This window comes from Cyprinus carpio, chromosome B20, assembly GCF_018340385.1.
Source record: "Cyprinus carpio isolate SPL01 chromosome B20, ASM1834038v1, whole genome shotgun sequence".
Taxonomy (NCBI): Eukaryota; Metazoa; Chordata; class Actinopteri; order Cypriniformes; family Cyprinidae; genus Cyprinus; species Cyprinus carpio.
The window spans coordinates 26,781,322-26,798,136 of record NC_056616.1 but is presented as its reverse complement, the minus strand read 5'-3'; the positions used below and the strand labels follow the sequence as shown (position 1 = coordinate 26,798,136).

The 16,815-nt window shown below is 37.0% G+C and overlaps 1 pseudogene; it reads left to right on the top strand.

The window, feature by feature from the left end:
• The first annotated feature begins 1,802 nt into the window (after window positions 1-1,802).
• Window positions 1,803-16,083, top strand: LOC122141029 (annotated as a pseudogene).
• Window positions 16,084-16,815: the final 732 nt, after the last annotated feature.

Sequence of the window (16,815 nt, the reverse complement as noted above, 5' to 3'; positions counted from 1 at the left end):
TCAAATACAAGTATATTTATTTTTCACTAGGGTGTATTTAAAATAAATGCAGATGTGAGCTAGAAAGATATTTTCATTTAATTGTAAATAACATGCAATTAGTGTGTCCAAAAACATTACATTTAGATTGCAATTACAATAAATATATTATTTTCTGTACTCTTTTCAAAAGTATGCAAAAGTGTACTACATTTTTACAATGGATGATATGACTTGTGTGCTCTGTTTCAAGTCTTTTCATTCATCATTCTATTTGAGTTTACATACAGTACAGTATGTGCCTATTTTTATACACAAAAGTAGTATTGTTCAGTGTTGAGTATGGAATTATAATAAGAACTAAGAGGCTGATATGATTTGTGTTGGCTTAAAGGTCAAGTACAAAGCTAACTTAAGTCCTTCAGTGAGAGCTGAAGAGCCCTTAAAATATTGTTGATGATTTAATTTTCATTGGTGTCGAATACTGCATCCTGATAATAAAGAAAAGCAGTGACATTTGCTAGGGATAGAGAGTGTGCAAGATCAAAGGTCAGGTAAAAAAATAAATAAAAAAAAAGTCCAGGACAGGTGCTATAATTCTCACAGCATGGAGCAATAACCCATAACATACTAATTCAAAGGATGTAGGATCACTGGGCTATACAGACTTAATGTGATCTTCACCCCAGATTTAATTTAGTTTAATACAGTCATGTTCTAACTTTACATTTCTGAATTTCTGGTTCCATCGACCCCAAAATAATTTTTTTTTTTTTTTTTGTTAATGCATTTACCTTTCCTGATGGAACTGAAAAACCCAGAAACAATAGTATTTAATAAGAACAGCAGTGGACTTAATGGTTACATTGCACTCTTGATTTTTTTGTACAGTATGTGTGTGTCTTGAAATAAAAAGTTGCTAAATGGAACTACAGAGGCTGTCTGGGACATGAAACATCATCACGACAAACATTAAATGCTCACTACCACTTGTGTTTATACCCATACTCTTGCGCACTATTCCAAATCAAACATTCCAGTTTGTAGATTTCAAATAAAGACTGACATTTTCTGAAGTCTATTTTTTTCTAAGACTATTTTTAATCTGTATAATGATATAACTTCTTGCAGTAGCATACAAAGCCACCCCCCGATGCTTCATTTTAAGAGACATTCTGGAATTTAATATTGCAAACCACAAACAGTGATAACTGAAAATGAAATATGTGCACTGAATATATAATATCTTATCAAATAGACTACAGGAACAGCTTTCTGTTAATACAAAACGGCACACTTGAGTATTTTAGATAAGCAGCAGCCAACACTTGCTTCTTAGCATCCAAATGCATTACTTTGTGCTCAATGTACTCACATGATGCCAAGTTTCATGCGCAGTATCTTCTGCAATATCTAACAATTTGTGACAGATGCCTGTTTATGATAGGTTTGCAATAGTGACAGTGACACATTCTAGAACTTGATCTTGACACGTTTTCTATGGTATATCTTGCTATAATGAAGCTCCAGGAACCTACATAAGCTATGTGTAATGAGGAGGACAGTTTGACGCTAAGGGCTGTCACAATGACACGCCAGTGACAGCTGTAATCCTAATCAACAGGATGGCTCTCGATGATTCCTGTGCAAGCTGAAGTCAGCACACAGGTGAACGAGTTTGCGTAAGTCGTCCGTGTATGATGGGGGATTACTCTGAATGAAAAAGGTGGGGAGATATTATGTGCTATGTGCACAATGCAAATGATTATGATTACAGGATGTCAAACTGGAGTGTTTTTTTCCTGGGAAAGTGGAGGTGAAATTGAAACCCCTGGATGACATTTGCAGTCAATTCAGACGGAGAAGCTGGAATGGATCGATACACCTCTAAACTTTCTCCTGCTGTTGATTATGGTGCGGGAACGTTCTTGCTGGTGGTTGGTAAGTGCTGGTTTTTCACACTGCTATTGAAAAATACAAGCAATGTTTTTACATTTTCTACATTAATGACAACCCTCTGAATTATACCTAGGAAGTCATGTTGAGTGTCTGAAGAGTGATAAAAAGATTCATAACCTTGTTCCAGGTTGTGTTTAAATAGGAATGATTGCCACTGGTGAAATATATCATCTGTAGGATCCACATTCTCAGATTTGATAAATGCATTTAGTTTAAATGAGACTTTGAGAAACTGAAACATTCACACAAAACATATCCATACATATATATTTTTATGTTACATTACACTGTGTACATAAATTCTGTGATTTTTATATAGAAGGGATTGGCAGACATTCGCACACTGTTATCACTAGACACCATTAATTGCCTTTTCCATCATTTCATCACAACATGCTTGGACCAGCTAATGACCACCACACAAGCTCAAAACCAGCTTGTTCCATAGCTATCATCTTTAGCTAGTTATCCTGAATGTATTAACTAAATGTTACCTATGATGTAAATGATTGCTCGATGACGTCTTATCTCAGAATAGATTTGATGCTAAACAAGCTGCAACTCATTAGATACCAACTAGATGCAGAATGCACAGTTCAATTTATGAAATATCAGTTGTTGACACTGGTGACCTGACTGACTAGAAATGACCAAGCAATGGTTTTGTACAATGTTCAAAAGCCTTGCAATCCAGAGTTTTAGTCATTATTTCAATCGGTCAGTATAAGCCTCAAGTACAGATTAATCACTCATGAAATTACATAAAATAATCAATCAAGCCTCTGTCCCAGGCTGCATTCAGATTAACCAGAAGTGCTATATTGAATCTAGATGGAGATTATGTCATTGATGCAGTACATTATGCTTTTCACCATTATTAACAGAAATGTATAGAAAGAAATTTCAAAGTCAGAAAGCCATGGTAACCAAAATCTATTTTATATTGCAACTGAGACAAGTTACTTCCACAAAAAAAACTCAGGTATTTAAGTCTAGCAGGTGATGAAAGTCACTACACACGTTAATGAATCACTTGTATAATTGGAGATGAACGATTGCATACAAATACAGTCACATAAAGTTCTAAAGAAAGCGCTTCTCATCTTCAAGGCTTCACTCGACATATACGTTCACTCTCACCAGCTCTTTTACATCAGATTTTAAATACACAGATATTAATAGGACCATTTTAAGCTCTTTACAACATAAATAAAATATTCTGCAACAATTCTCCTCAGCAGCATTCAAAGGCAACACAATTTGTATTTACACTAATTCCATGCTAGTTAAGTTTGATCTAGTTTAGAGTGTTGTATGACTTTTTAGCTATGTATAGCACTGCTAAAAGAGATCTACTAAATGCCAGTAGAGACCTCTATGAACCTAGAAATATTAATTGCTCACTATGGATAAATGTTTTGATATTTATCTACACTTTGATATTCATCAATACACAAAAATGAAAAAGTCTTGCTCTGAGAATCAATTCAAGTATAATATATGCGGTTCTACATACACAAAGTTCTTTATTGCCATCTAGAGAATAGTTCCATTAAGAACATTAAACATCCAAGGAATTCCAAAAAAGGCTTTTTAAAATGTTCTTCACATTAAAAACAAAAATGGTTCTTATAAGAACTGTTCTTTAGGGAAGCAAAAATGGTTCTTCTAGGTTCACTGCATTTATTCTCTCTTTATACTTTTATTTTAAATATGTATTAAACTCTGGGGGAAAAAATCTATACATGCTTTCATACCATGAGATGAATGTGCATATACTTTGGTGAAAAAGAAATGCTCTTTTCATCTCTTTGAAGGTCAGAGGAATAAGATCACTGAACTTGCTCCTCCCATGCGCTCTGGGAGAGTTATATGTTTATATATATATATATATTTTTTTTTTTTTTTTTTTTTTTTTCTCCATTGTTCACAAACAAGACTGAAAAAAAAATTTGGTGTAGAATTTATTTTGAAGCATTTTTCACTCCAAATTTGCTAGTAAATTTTCACAAATAATTACAAAGAAACAGCAAGTAACATTAAATTAAATGTGAAATTTTGAAGTAAACTTTTGAAGAAATTATGAAGACTGAAATGATAATTTTACAAATTCAAAAAATAAACTTTACAGTGTACATAAGGTTATTACAAACATACAAAGGTATCTAAATTGTACCATATGCAATATAAACACTCCTACTGAAGGCAGCATTTTTCAGCTTTCAGACACCAGCGCAGACCAGCGTTAAGTGCCCACCTGATGTGCTCAAGAGTATGTGTTTGTGGTCCACTGAGCAGTACAAAGAAAATCACTGAGCTGATGAACGTCTTTGTAATGCTCTCAGAGACATCTCTTGACTGTGTGCAAATCTCTAAGAATGCACTAAGAAATATCTGACAAATTTACCCCATTTCTCTCTAGTTCCCAATAATGTACTGTTTTAGGAGCCCAAGTAAATGAGCAGCACTTAAAACCTTATCTTTAGAGCTTAGTTATGTAAACAATTAACAGCTCAATACACTAAATTAACACCAGTTTAATGCTTTTCTGCAAAGGACGCAATGCCACGTCAGGAGATTTGTCTGATTAGAGTGAGATTAAACAAAATATAAAGCAATATTGTTCTTTTGCTTAATCACTCTTTAGCACCTCACAATAGAAAGAGTGCAGAAAAAACATGCTGTTATTATTTTTCTAATTAACAGTTGCCTGTGTACTCTGCTATCAATGCAAGAGCAGTGAAATTTTATAGTGTCAGAGTGCCACTGTTGTCATGCAACAGCTTTAAAGAATACCTGTTAGGCTTTTCTGAGAATCTGTTTTAACCGTCATAAGGTTAAAGTCCCTACCTGGATTAATAGGTCTATTTATGAACATGACATGAACAGATGTTGACATAGTTAAATCTCAGTAATGTGGCATCAAATGTGCTAATGTGAAAAGACCTGCTTCCAACAAACTTTAGAAAAAGCTCAGTCTCTCAAGTTGAATGGCCACTTCTGAAACCTGACTGGTTAGCGTTCATTTTGTTGTTCTGTGGAAGAAACAATGATATCTGGTTGAAAACAACCTGTTTGAGGGTTTTCGCTATGAATGGAAGGAGATAGACAGGTCTGTAGTTGTCTAAAAGTGTTTAATGTAGATTTTTTTAGCAGTGGGGTTACGCGAGCCTTTTTGAATGCAGTGGGGAAGGTACCCGTGAGGAGAGATGTGTTGATGATGTGTGTGAGTGCTGGTAAGAGTGTAGGAGAGATTGCTTGGAGAAGGTGTGAGGAGATTGGGTCTAGAGGGCATGTTGTAGGGTGGCTGGAGAGGAGAAGTTTACTTCTGCCTCAGTGAGGGGACAGAAAGAGAAGATGGGAGTTTTAGGTTGGTTTGAGGTCCTGTGAGTGTGGGGCTGAGAATTGACTTCTGATTGTTCCAGTTTTGTCTGTGAAGAATGTGGCGAAATCATCAGCTGTTATAGAAGTGGTGGGAGGTGGTGGAGGGGGACAGAGGAGAGAGTGGAATGTTTTGAAGAAATTACATGTGTCTGGAGTGCTGCTGATCTTGTCAAGTCAAGTCAAGTCTGCTTTATTGTCAATTTTTCCACATGTACAGCACATACATACAGAGAATTGAAATTGCGTTACTCTCAGACCCATGGTGCATACAGATAACACTAACAGTAGAGCCTAAAAATCCAGACAGATACAGATTAAATATAAAATATAAGATACAACTATACAAATAATGGTATGTAAAAAAATAAAAATAAAGTTAAATAAAGCAGCGCAAGGCACATGGCAGATAGAGTGCAAACCAGTGAAGACGTCAGTTCTATGCTGAATGAGGTAGTGAGCAGACCAATGCCGCACAAAATGACTGTTGCATGTCACCGTATATTAGTGGGAGGGGGGAGTGGAAGGCCCTGGGGATGTGGAACCTGGGGGGGGTTCATAGTTCAGTGGTGCCTAGGGCAGAAGAGGGACGGGGGGGCAAGTTCGGGAGCGAGTTCAGCTTCCTGACAGCCTGATGGATGAAGCTGTCCTTCAGTCTGCTGGTCCTGGCCTGGAGACTCCGTAGTCTCTTCCCTGATGGCAGCAGACTGAAGAAGCTGTGTGACGGGTGTGTGGGATCACCTGCAATGCAGAGGGCTTTGCAAGTGAGACAGGTTCCATAAATGTCCTGGAGGGAGGGAAGAGAGACACCAATGATATTCTCAGCTGCTCTCACTATGCGTTGAAGGGTCTTCAGGCAGGACGCGTTGCAGGCACCATACCACACAGTGATGCAGCTCGTCAGAATGCTCTCGATGGTGCCTCTGTAGAAGGTGCACATGATGGGGGCCGGAGCTCTGGCTCTCCTCAGTTTGCGGAGGAAGTATAGACGCTGCTGTGATTTCTTGGCCAGTGCTGCGGTGTTGTCGGTCCAGGAGAGGTCCTCCGTGATGTGCACACCCAGGAACTTGGTGCTACTCACTCTCTCCACAGTCACACCGTTAATGCTAAAAGGAGCATGCTGAGTGTGCACTCTACTGAAGTCAACAACAATCTCCTTCGTCTTCTCCACGTTCAGAGAGAGATTGTTGTCACTGCACCACCCGGCTAGGCGGCTCACCTCGCTCCTGTAGTTTGTCTCATATTTGTTGCTAATGAGACCTACCACAAGTCGTGTCATCCACAAACTTAATAAAGACGTTGGAGTTGTGTGACGGTGTGCAGTCGTGGGTCAGCAGAGTAAAGAGGAGAGGGCTCAGCACACATCCTTGGGGGGCCCCAGTGTTCAGTGTGATGGTGCTGGATGTGTTACTGCCGACCCGTACTGCCTGATGTCTTCCAGTCAGAAAGAAAAAAAAGGAAGTATGTGGAAGTATGAAGATTTGGCAGTAAGGACTTCAGCAGAGAAAGATGAAAGCAAAGACTGATACATACTCAGGTCTGAAAGATCTTTTGATTTGCACCACTTTCTCTCTGCTGCCCTGAGTTTGGTCCAATGCTCACAAAGAACATTGGATAACCAGGGGTTAGAAGGGGCAGCCCATGCTGGCCTGGAGGAGAGAGGACAAATATTGTCTAGACAAAAGGTAGAGCATAAAGTGTCAGTTGCTGCATTCACACCCAGAGATGAGAAATGGGTAGGTAAGGGAAGAGAGGAGGATACTACAGTGGAAAGATGGGAGGGGGAAAGGGAGCGTAGGTTTCATTCTAAAAGTAACCGGTATAGGGGTAACAAAATGTAGTTTAAATAAATGAAATTAGTAATGAAGTTTCCTTCAGGAAGGGAGCAATAAAAATAACACAGGCTCCTTCTTAGCCCACGGCGATTATTATATTTACAAGTAATTGCAATCAAAAATCCAAACTACAGCGAAAATACAAATTAGTAATAAGTAGAAAACTAAATATCCCTTCCTAGCAGCAAGTAATAATTTAAACAACAGATCTACAAACAAGTATTAAGCACGACACTCATGTGCAGCCGTCCATCTCTTCTGTTTACTAATCGCTTCTCTTTAACTGTAAAGGTCAGAGAAAATGTGAAAATGGCTACTTAAAGTCAAACAAGGGCTTGAAAGAAATTTTACTTCACATATACTCAGATACTTAAACAGATATTCAGATACTAAAACCATCTAACTCCTCATTTTGACAAATATTTTCCAAACACATCTATGCAAGACTGTTTTTTATGCTGTGATGTGATTGAATTGAATTAATTAATTGAATTCATTAAGAGATGATAAATAGGTGTGAGTTTGTGAGAATAAATAGATAATAGTAATACAAGACCCTATTAAAACTAAAGGATAAATCAATATAAATGATTCATACAGTACATGATTTCTTAAAGACAAGAAAAAGTTTTTATTTTTTTTTTATTTTTTCTAGAAGGAGCAGGATATTATTGCTTTGGTTATGTACAGCAGTACAGCAGATGTAAACATATATAATTGCACAGATGATAAGATATAAAAGTGGCATCAGCAAACAAAAAATAGCATTCCTTTCAGATGTGGAACATATCAATTTTATGGTTTTACATGGACAGTCTTTTTAATACATATTAAACTTAAGGTTGCTTAAGTTGTTTTAATTCACCTCAGGCTCCATGTCTGCAGCTGCTTGGAAGTGAAAAATGTAAAATTGATTACTACTGCACAGATGCCATCTCTCAAAAGACCATTCTTGTTTTTCTTAAAAATATTTCTAAGAACACTGTTGACCTCACAAGAGAATCAGTCAGATATCTTCCTGCCTTCATACTGCTGTTGGCTAGATTGACATGCCTTGCTTTTCAACCCAGGGTCTGCAAAACTGATCTTTGGGGGGATTTTCATCACGAACAGATGACGTAGAATATATTTTTTCAGCTGAAGAGTCATCATGATTGCTTAGCAGTGACATTTAGATTTTTTCACTGGTATTTCCATGGATTCTTCAGCTTACTGAGATGAACAAAAAAGCTTTGAAAAAAAATATATGCATATACTGTATTGGGTAAAATGCAAGAAATGGACTGGCTATACAGAGCACTGAGACTGTACCACATATAGCCATACAGTCTATTTGCTTATTACAAATAATTCAAAGGTTGAACCAACAAAACAAGTCAAAGCAAAGGTGGGGATCCTTCAAGCTTACAAAATATATATTCATAAAAGCATACATTATTTCAACAGCATCTTCAAACAACGTTTTAGCAAACATAACAGTCAACATGACTAAAAAGTCAGATCAACAAGACGTGTTATCATAATCAACTTATAGATTTGGGGCGACAAGATGCAGATGAGAATGAGCCAGGTGATGTCATTACCGCGTGCCAACAACAAACGAAATCCTGCACAATAATAGGCCTACTTTATTGATAGTTGTCATATTGTCAAACTGTATCTCACCGCTAATAGTCAACTATAACCTTGAAACAATTCAGTTCAGGACAATAGTAAAATATAAATTTTGAACAATAAATTATAAACCAACATGTTCACGTTTCAAACATCCCACATTTGCTCACACAAACCCTTGGATTGCTTAGATAGTTTTATTCAAACCGTATGTCCACAGCGTGCGTACTTGTAATTTATACTTTCCTCCTTCTAGTTCTCCCTCTTTTCCTACCTTTTCCCACTTTCTTTTGTATTGCAAAAATGGCTAACCTTGACTCTCATGATCCAATATTGTTGCCAACTGTTTAATCAGTTCCTCCGGATTACTGATTTGAATTTCTTTTAAAAACTAATGTGATAACCTAAATTTCTTTCTACCCTATCTTCATGCTACACTTGACAGCTTCCGCATTTGCCTTTAATTTCCATGAGCTGGGACCCACAACTTCTATTTGAATTTGTTTCAACTCTAGATGTTGAAGAAGTTCCATGATTAAGATCTGCCTTGATTCAGATTTTGATTATAGATACTACCTATTGCTTAATAAGAATCTGAACATATTACTGCTCCTGATTTGTACTCCTGCAAACAGAATCAACTCAAAGTTGACAACTGGTCATAATTCTAAAAATGGCACATTGACTGCCCACCCTACTCTCTGCCTTATTTACAACACGTATACGTTTTTCACTCATTGCTCTCCACTTCCATACCTGATTTCTTCACTCATGTCTTATCTCCACTACTACTGGCTGAGGCATATCCATATAGATATGCCGGATATATTACTCTTGGTAACACTCTATAATTGGTATCCCCACTCTCCTATAAATCTTCTTTCTACCACCCACCCAAACTCTTATGGTTCTTACATTCCCCTTTCCCACCATTTCCTAATATTTTCCTGTTGGATGTACCGTCATTCTGACTAGTTTAGATTTGTCCATACAAGCCTTACAGTTTTTCCTTCTAATATTAAATTGCAATTTATCTCTACTTGCAAGCTACTATGGTGTTTGTTGTAAGCCATGCTCCCAGCAAATTCTCATCGCCTGTGCTTGAATTTCTTATTCTCTAACTGTGATTTTTGCCGCCAACACCATATGCTATACTTCCGATAACTGATCTTATCATTGCTATATATGAAGCGCCCCGCTAATCTGCTCCCCACTCTTGTCCTGCCATACATTTCATTACATTTAAACTCTTTTTACCCCTATTCACATCCTTATCATAAGGTGCCATGTAAGTCTAGTATCTAGCCACTTCCCCAAGATCTACTGACGTTCTCGAATTTCCCGGTTATATAACTTCCCCATTATCTAGAAAATTAATAACATTGTGTCCACTGATAACTTACATACTTATTATGACCCTACCTCATCACCGCCTTGCTTTTCCCATAATAAAAACCAAAGCTGGTGATTTACCAAAACACCTTACTAAAATTATTTACATTACTAAAAAAAAGTACTGGACTTATTACACTTCCCTGAGGAACCATTTTCTATTAATTCCTTGAGATTAGCATCTCCTACTCTCACCCTTATTAGCCTTTGCGTAAGAAATATTACTTCCAATTAACCCCCATTTTCTTCCCCCGCCCCCAACTTAATGATCAGACTATAATTATTCTTTTCAATACGGAGTATTCTTTCGTGACAGAGCTTGGATTTCCATCTGTTTAACCGGGCCTCCACTAAAACTTTGGAGTGTATTTTTTCCTTCTTCCAAAAAATATACTAAATCTATCGTATCATTCTCATCCATCACTTTCCCTACATGAGATGTAAGGGCTATGTGGCTATACTAGCCGGCTTATTTGGATCCTTCCCGGTCTTCTTTATTGCAATATCACAATGCTCTCTTTCCACCTATGCGTAGCACCCCCCATTTCCCACACGTGATATAGCACGCCAACATTCACTCTCAATGATTCCTCACTTAACTGCTTGATCATATAATCGCTGATTTCAGCTTGCCCCGGAGTAGTTTCTGCTCATTATCCTCAGCGCTCGTTTTAGTTTCCGTCTTCCAAACGGGACATCCATTATATATCTCCATCCTGTCTCTTTCCCCCATAGATGAGGCTGCTCCTCGTAGTGACTTCCTCCCTTTCCCTCTAAATAAACTCTTCATCGATTTTCCGTACTGTTTACTTTATAATGTATTACAAAACAGTTTCCTGCTTTAAGTCACAGTTTTATATTGCTATATCTGCCCCTCATTTAAAAACAGGATATTCCATATCCTTCCTTATCCAATTCATCCTTCTGATCATACCCATACTTCTCCTCTTATGTACTTCCTTTGCTCCCCTATTCTATCACAAAATCTCTCAATGTTGTCTTTTGCCCGTCTACCCCCCTCTTTTCCTGTTGCTTTTTCTCGATCTTTATATTCATAAATCTGTATACTTATGCAATCTCTTACCTTCTTGATCTCTCCTTTTTCCTTCTAATAGCGTTCTCACACTCCTTATTCCACCATGGTAAATCGCTTGGAGATCAATTTTTTTACTGCTGAGCCATTTTGCTAATATTTTCATTTAACAGTCATCGACACTTCTTACTTCATTTAAACCTTTTAAAATCCATTATTTAATCTCCCTTTCTTCTCGACTTCTTTTACACACAAAATTTAGACACACATTTCCATCAAATCAGGAAATAATTAAGCTACATTTTCCAACAACTAAACAAAAATAATATTATTTTGTACCCCCCATTTCAGAAATATCAGAAATCTTCTCTGATCATTTACCAGGCATTGCCAAATCCCCACATACCAAGTGTCACCCTCTCTCTACTCTTCTACCAAATATACCAAGTGTCATACTCTACTTATACCAAGTGACTTATTCTACTCTGGCTGCATGAATGTAATGTTATATTATCTTATACAGTACAAGTGAAGATACAATGTTACAAGTCTCTAAAATCATAAATGATTGGATTTAGGATTTAGACCATTAGATTTCTACTTTTTAACACTTATTTTTTTCCAGCCATTCTCTCATGAATCCATCTGTGGCAATGCAGCCGTCTCCTGATTTCTGGTAACAGCTGCCTGGCTTTTCTTTTTCCAGTGTTCTCATAATGCTCTCTGAGCTTTTTCCTCACGGTCAATCTGGCTGTGACTGACATTGCCACATTATGGCTCTCCACAGTATGTACCCGCTCTCACATCCGTCCCTCTCCCCCACAAATGTTGCCTTCAACCACGCCTGGATTGGAGGCACAATATTTGACCCTTCCCTGCCTGTACTATGACTTTTCTTCCTTATTCCCTGATGCAGGTATGATACTTTCTTCAGTGTGGCCAGCATCATGACCCTGGCCGTCATGGGTTTAGTGAGATATCTGGTGACAGGAAACCCTCCGAAATCAGGTGCTGTGCTGATTCCATTAAGGCCTAAATAACATTTAAAAACAGGATCCTTCATTACTTTATTAATTCAGCATTTAATTTAATTTCATTGTTGTTGCATCTAAGAACATTGGGTTTGGGGACACAAAAGTTCAATGTGTGTTTAATGAACCATATTTTTTTTTTTTTCTTGTAATTGTGTAGTGTATTTTTTTTTGATTTATATTTTATGTAGAATTTTAATGTTTGAGTCTGTATTTATTGATTTTTTTTATTTTTGTGTTTGATTGTGTACTGCTTGACTTTCAAAACTAAACCCAGACTAATAAATATTTACTGTAAAAAAGTGTATAATTTGATACAGAAAACAAAATATCATTATAACTTGTCTACAGACATGGGAATTTCACAGTCATAAATATAATTTTATACAGAAAAAAATATATATAAATGTTAATGACATTGTAATCACAGTCAAAATCAGAATAGAGAGATGAATGGTATTTGTGTTTTTGATTGTTTCTTTGGCTTTACCACAAATGCCAGGACTCACAGAATTTAATTTAATTTGTACCCAAACCATAACTGCTTATTTGCTCTCGAAACACATGAAACATCTATCCATGAAATCTTTAATGATGCATGAAAAGGTCAATGGAGGGATTATAGGATTTGATTTAATTGTGTTTAATGTTAAATTTGGGGTATAGATTTGCGCTAATGTTGTTTTATATTTAATTTGAGGGATCAATTTACACCCAATTGTTTTCCAGTTAAACAGTTTCATTTTCATTTTCAATTAGACAGTTTCTCATTACTCCATCTTCCTTTTCATTTTCAAATTACCAACCTGTTAATTGCCTTCACATTGCCTCTCCATTTACGAAGAAGAAACTCTAAATGAGGAAAAATAGGTTATTGGCAGTGGGATTTACTTGAGGATTCATCAGTTGTCTTTCTAGGCATGGCTAAACCTCTACATGTTTGATAAAAACTCTAAAGAATGAGCTTTCCCCTATGAAGAACAGTATCAAATAACTTTTTCTTATCTCTCTGTTCCAGGAAGCAAATTTCAAAGAAAAACTATCAGTATATTGATTGATGTGTGTTATGTGTGTGTTTTCTGTTTTTTTGGGTGGTTTTTTTTTTTTCTGGGATGGGGAGGATATGGGCCAGAACCCTTTGGTTTGGCATGCTCTGTGGACTGGGCTGGGTACCAGCACTCCTTAAATGGCTCTTCATTCATTATGGCTTTGGCCATCTTGTGCACCCTGATCCCATGTGTGGTCATCCTGTTCTCCTACACTGGCATCGCCTGGAAGCTCCACAAGGCCTATCAGTCCGTCCAGAGCAATGATAACCTGCCCAACTCTGGGGCCGTTGAGAGGAAAGTCACCCTGGTAAGGGATATCCGAAATTGCACACAAAAATGTTAAGAGCTTTCTTGAAATTGCCAGGCTCCAATCTGACTGGCCAGCTTTACACAATTTCCGAGCACTGGGATGTACTGTACAAAATAAAGTCAAGTTTGCAACAATATAAGGTATCATTCATCTCCATAGCACGAATGGTGTGGGACAAGTTAGGCATCCAATTTAATGGGTTCGTTCAAATTTCTAACACTAGTACTATGCTCACGTTTACTGTTGTTAGGCAAAATCTGATCATTTCAATAGGAAACCATACAATCTGGTAAATCTACATAGGGGCAAAATTCTGCAAGTTGGTCACAGATTTGCCATAATGGCCAAGACTAACAGAAAACTACTTGGTTTTAAAATGGCTTCTGTCTGAGCTGTAGACAATAGACCCCTTTTGTCTGCGAAATTTTGTCAAAATAGCCTTAATATGACCTTTAGTGTGCATAGCTAGGTTTTCAGGACAGATATTGTTTTGACTGCATTCTTTCTTTAAAAATTTCCTTCTAGTTGACAGTATGTACACTAAAATTATGGCTAGGTTTTTTTTTATTATTTCTTTTAAAGGACAAGTTTGATGTTTCTCAACCAGCTTTGTATTATTACATTGTTGTGGTACATGTAAATGACCATTTGTATTTTTTCTCCAGGCAACATGGAGAAAGACAAAACAAAGCTGGTTGAAAATCAGCAAACTTGCCTTTTAAGTTTTTAACAACATGCAGGGTCACAGGACGTGCAAACCCTGGAGCGTTCACACATCTGCAGGAAGCTTACAGTTTTTCCTGCTACAGTGACAGACACTGATTCACACCCCAGCTTCACCTTCTGCCCACAACATTTTTTTTTCAGTTGATTTCAGATCTAAAATTTTAAACCTAAAACTTTTTTTTTTTTTTTGTTCGGTGCCCAAGTTATAGAAGTGAGAGAAATTGGTAAAGGTCAAGCTCCTCCAGTCCTTAAAGGTCACTAATGGATGTAAAGGATTTCCAAGAAATAGCCTTGTAATTTTCCAGGCATTTGCATCTAAAGCTTAATAGTGTATTGTCGGGTCTTTACCCCCTGGAGCTAAGATCAAAATTGTAATCAGGTATTTCTGCAATCTTTTCACTGGATCTGAATCTTAAGCACAGCATATGTTGTTCATAAGCCTTAATTATCAAATGGTTCATGTGGAGCCATCACTTTGAATTAATGTATTAGTGCCCTTTCCCCCAGACTACAACAGCAGTAGCATGTCCAACATGAATCACTTTTAAAGGAATAGTTCCCCAAAAAGTAAAAATTTTACTCACCCTCAGGCCATCTAAGATGTAGATGAGTTTGTTTCTTCATCATAACAAATTTGAGGAAATGAAGCATTATATAACTTGCTCAGCTGTGTGTGTTCTGTAGTAATGAGTGTTTGAACTGCTGATAAAAACATCGCAATAATCCACAAGAAATCCACACAACAGCAATACTCAGCAGGACTCACATTTTACAAGTTTGAAGTCAGCTTTTCACTTCACAAGACATTAATTGATAGACCGGAGTGGTGTGGATTATTTGTGGATTACTGTGATGTTTTTATTAGCTGTTTGGTCTTTCATTTTGACGGCGCCCATTTTTATTCTGTTCAGATGAAGAAATAAACTCATCCACATCTTAGATGCAAATTTGTACGCAAATGTTCATTTTTGGGTGGAATATTCCTTTAACTGTTTTTTGCTTTCAGTTTTTTCTTGTTTGTTTCAGATGGCCATCCTGATCAGTGCCGGCTTTATTGTATCCTGGGCGCCCTACGTGTTCATCAGTCTCTGGACCATGTTTTACTCTGATGGCAAAGACAGCGTGGCGCCCATTGTCAGCTTGCTGCCCTGCCTCTTTGCAAAATGCTCAACAGTGTACAACCCCTTAGTCTACTATGTTTTCTGCAAATCTTTCCGCAGAGAGCTTCGGCAAATCCGGATGTATTGTTGCTGGGATGCTGTGAGCAAAATGACACTCTGTATAGGAGCAGAAAGCTCAGAGGAAACTAGCAGGGCACAAGAGACAGCAGAAGAGTGAACACACACTAAATAAAAAGAAAAGGGTTGCCGGATTGTTTGTAATATGGAAACGCTTGGACTCTGTGTGTTATGGCATTTTCAAGACCATCAAGTCTGTGTCTGCAGCCCACAGTAATGCACTACTGCATGAACATGGGACACAGAATTAAGTAATTAGCAGAGGAAATTTTTGGAAAAATTTCATAAAGATTCATCTTTTGATGCCAGTGAAACAAGCAGCACTTTAGCTTCAGATATTCACTGTCCCAGTCAAATGCTGCCTGTTTGAACAATATCTTATTCTTTTGTCCTTTTACCTTATCTTTTACTGCTGCCTAACCTTTTCGCTTTCGGCAGATTATTGTGAGATCAGAGCTATTGCAATCTTTATGAAAGATAAATGCTTTATAAGAAGATAGAATGGTGCAAGGAAGATTTCTTTTTCTTTTTTTTTTTTTTTTTTTTTGCAAAACTTTGTCTCAATAATTTTGTTTTATGTTGCTTTGTTTTCCATTAAACCTTGTTTTTCATTAAAATCATTTTTCACACTGACTGTTTCTTGTATTTTAATCCTGCGTTCTTTATTCTGCAATAATTGTTGTCAATCTTTCTTTAATAGTTATTACTTGTGCACATGTAATGCATCCAAAAGCTGTAATTACCGGTGAAAGGGGCTGATCATCAGATGAGGTACACACTACGCGATTGAAAGAAGGATCCTTTAATGGCTTTTAATGCATGACTACCCTTCAACACAAACACACCCATTGAGACATTGATCGAAACCGTCATGCCCGCTCACTTTGTCAAGCTATAGGGCACAGATGCTAAACTTGTTGTTAGACAGAATTCTTCAAAAAATAATAAAGCCGGATTTAGGTGTTCCTTCACTACAGTATGATTTAGAGAACAGTAAGATGTTTTTGGAATACAGCTTGAAAATATTTAATCATTTCATTATTTGTGGCTACTTTTGCATTTGCCTTTATGTATAGGTACATATGTTTATTTGTTTTTAGTCCCAGATTATTGTGAGATCAGAGCTATTGCAATCTTTATGAAAGATAAATGCTTTATAAGAAGATAGAATGGTGCAAGGAAGATTTTTTTTTTTTTTTTTGCAAAACTTTTTATGTTGCTTTGTTTTCCATTAAACCTTGTTTTTCATTAAAATCATTTTTCACACT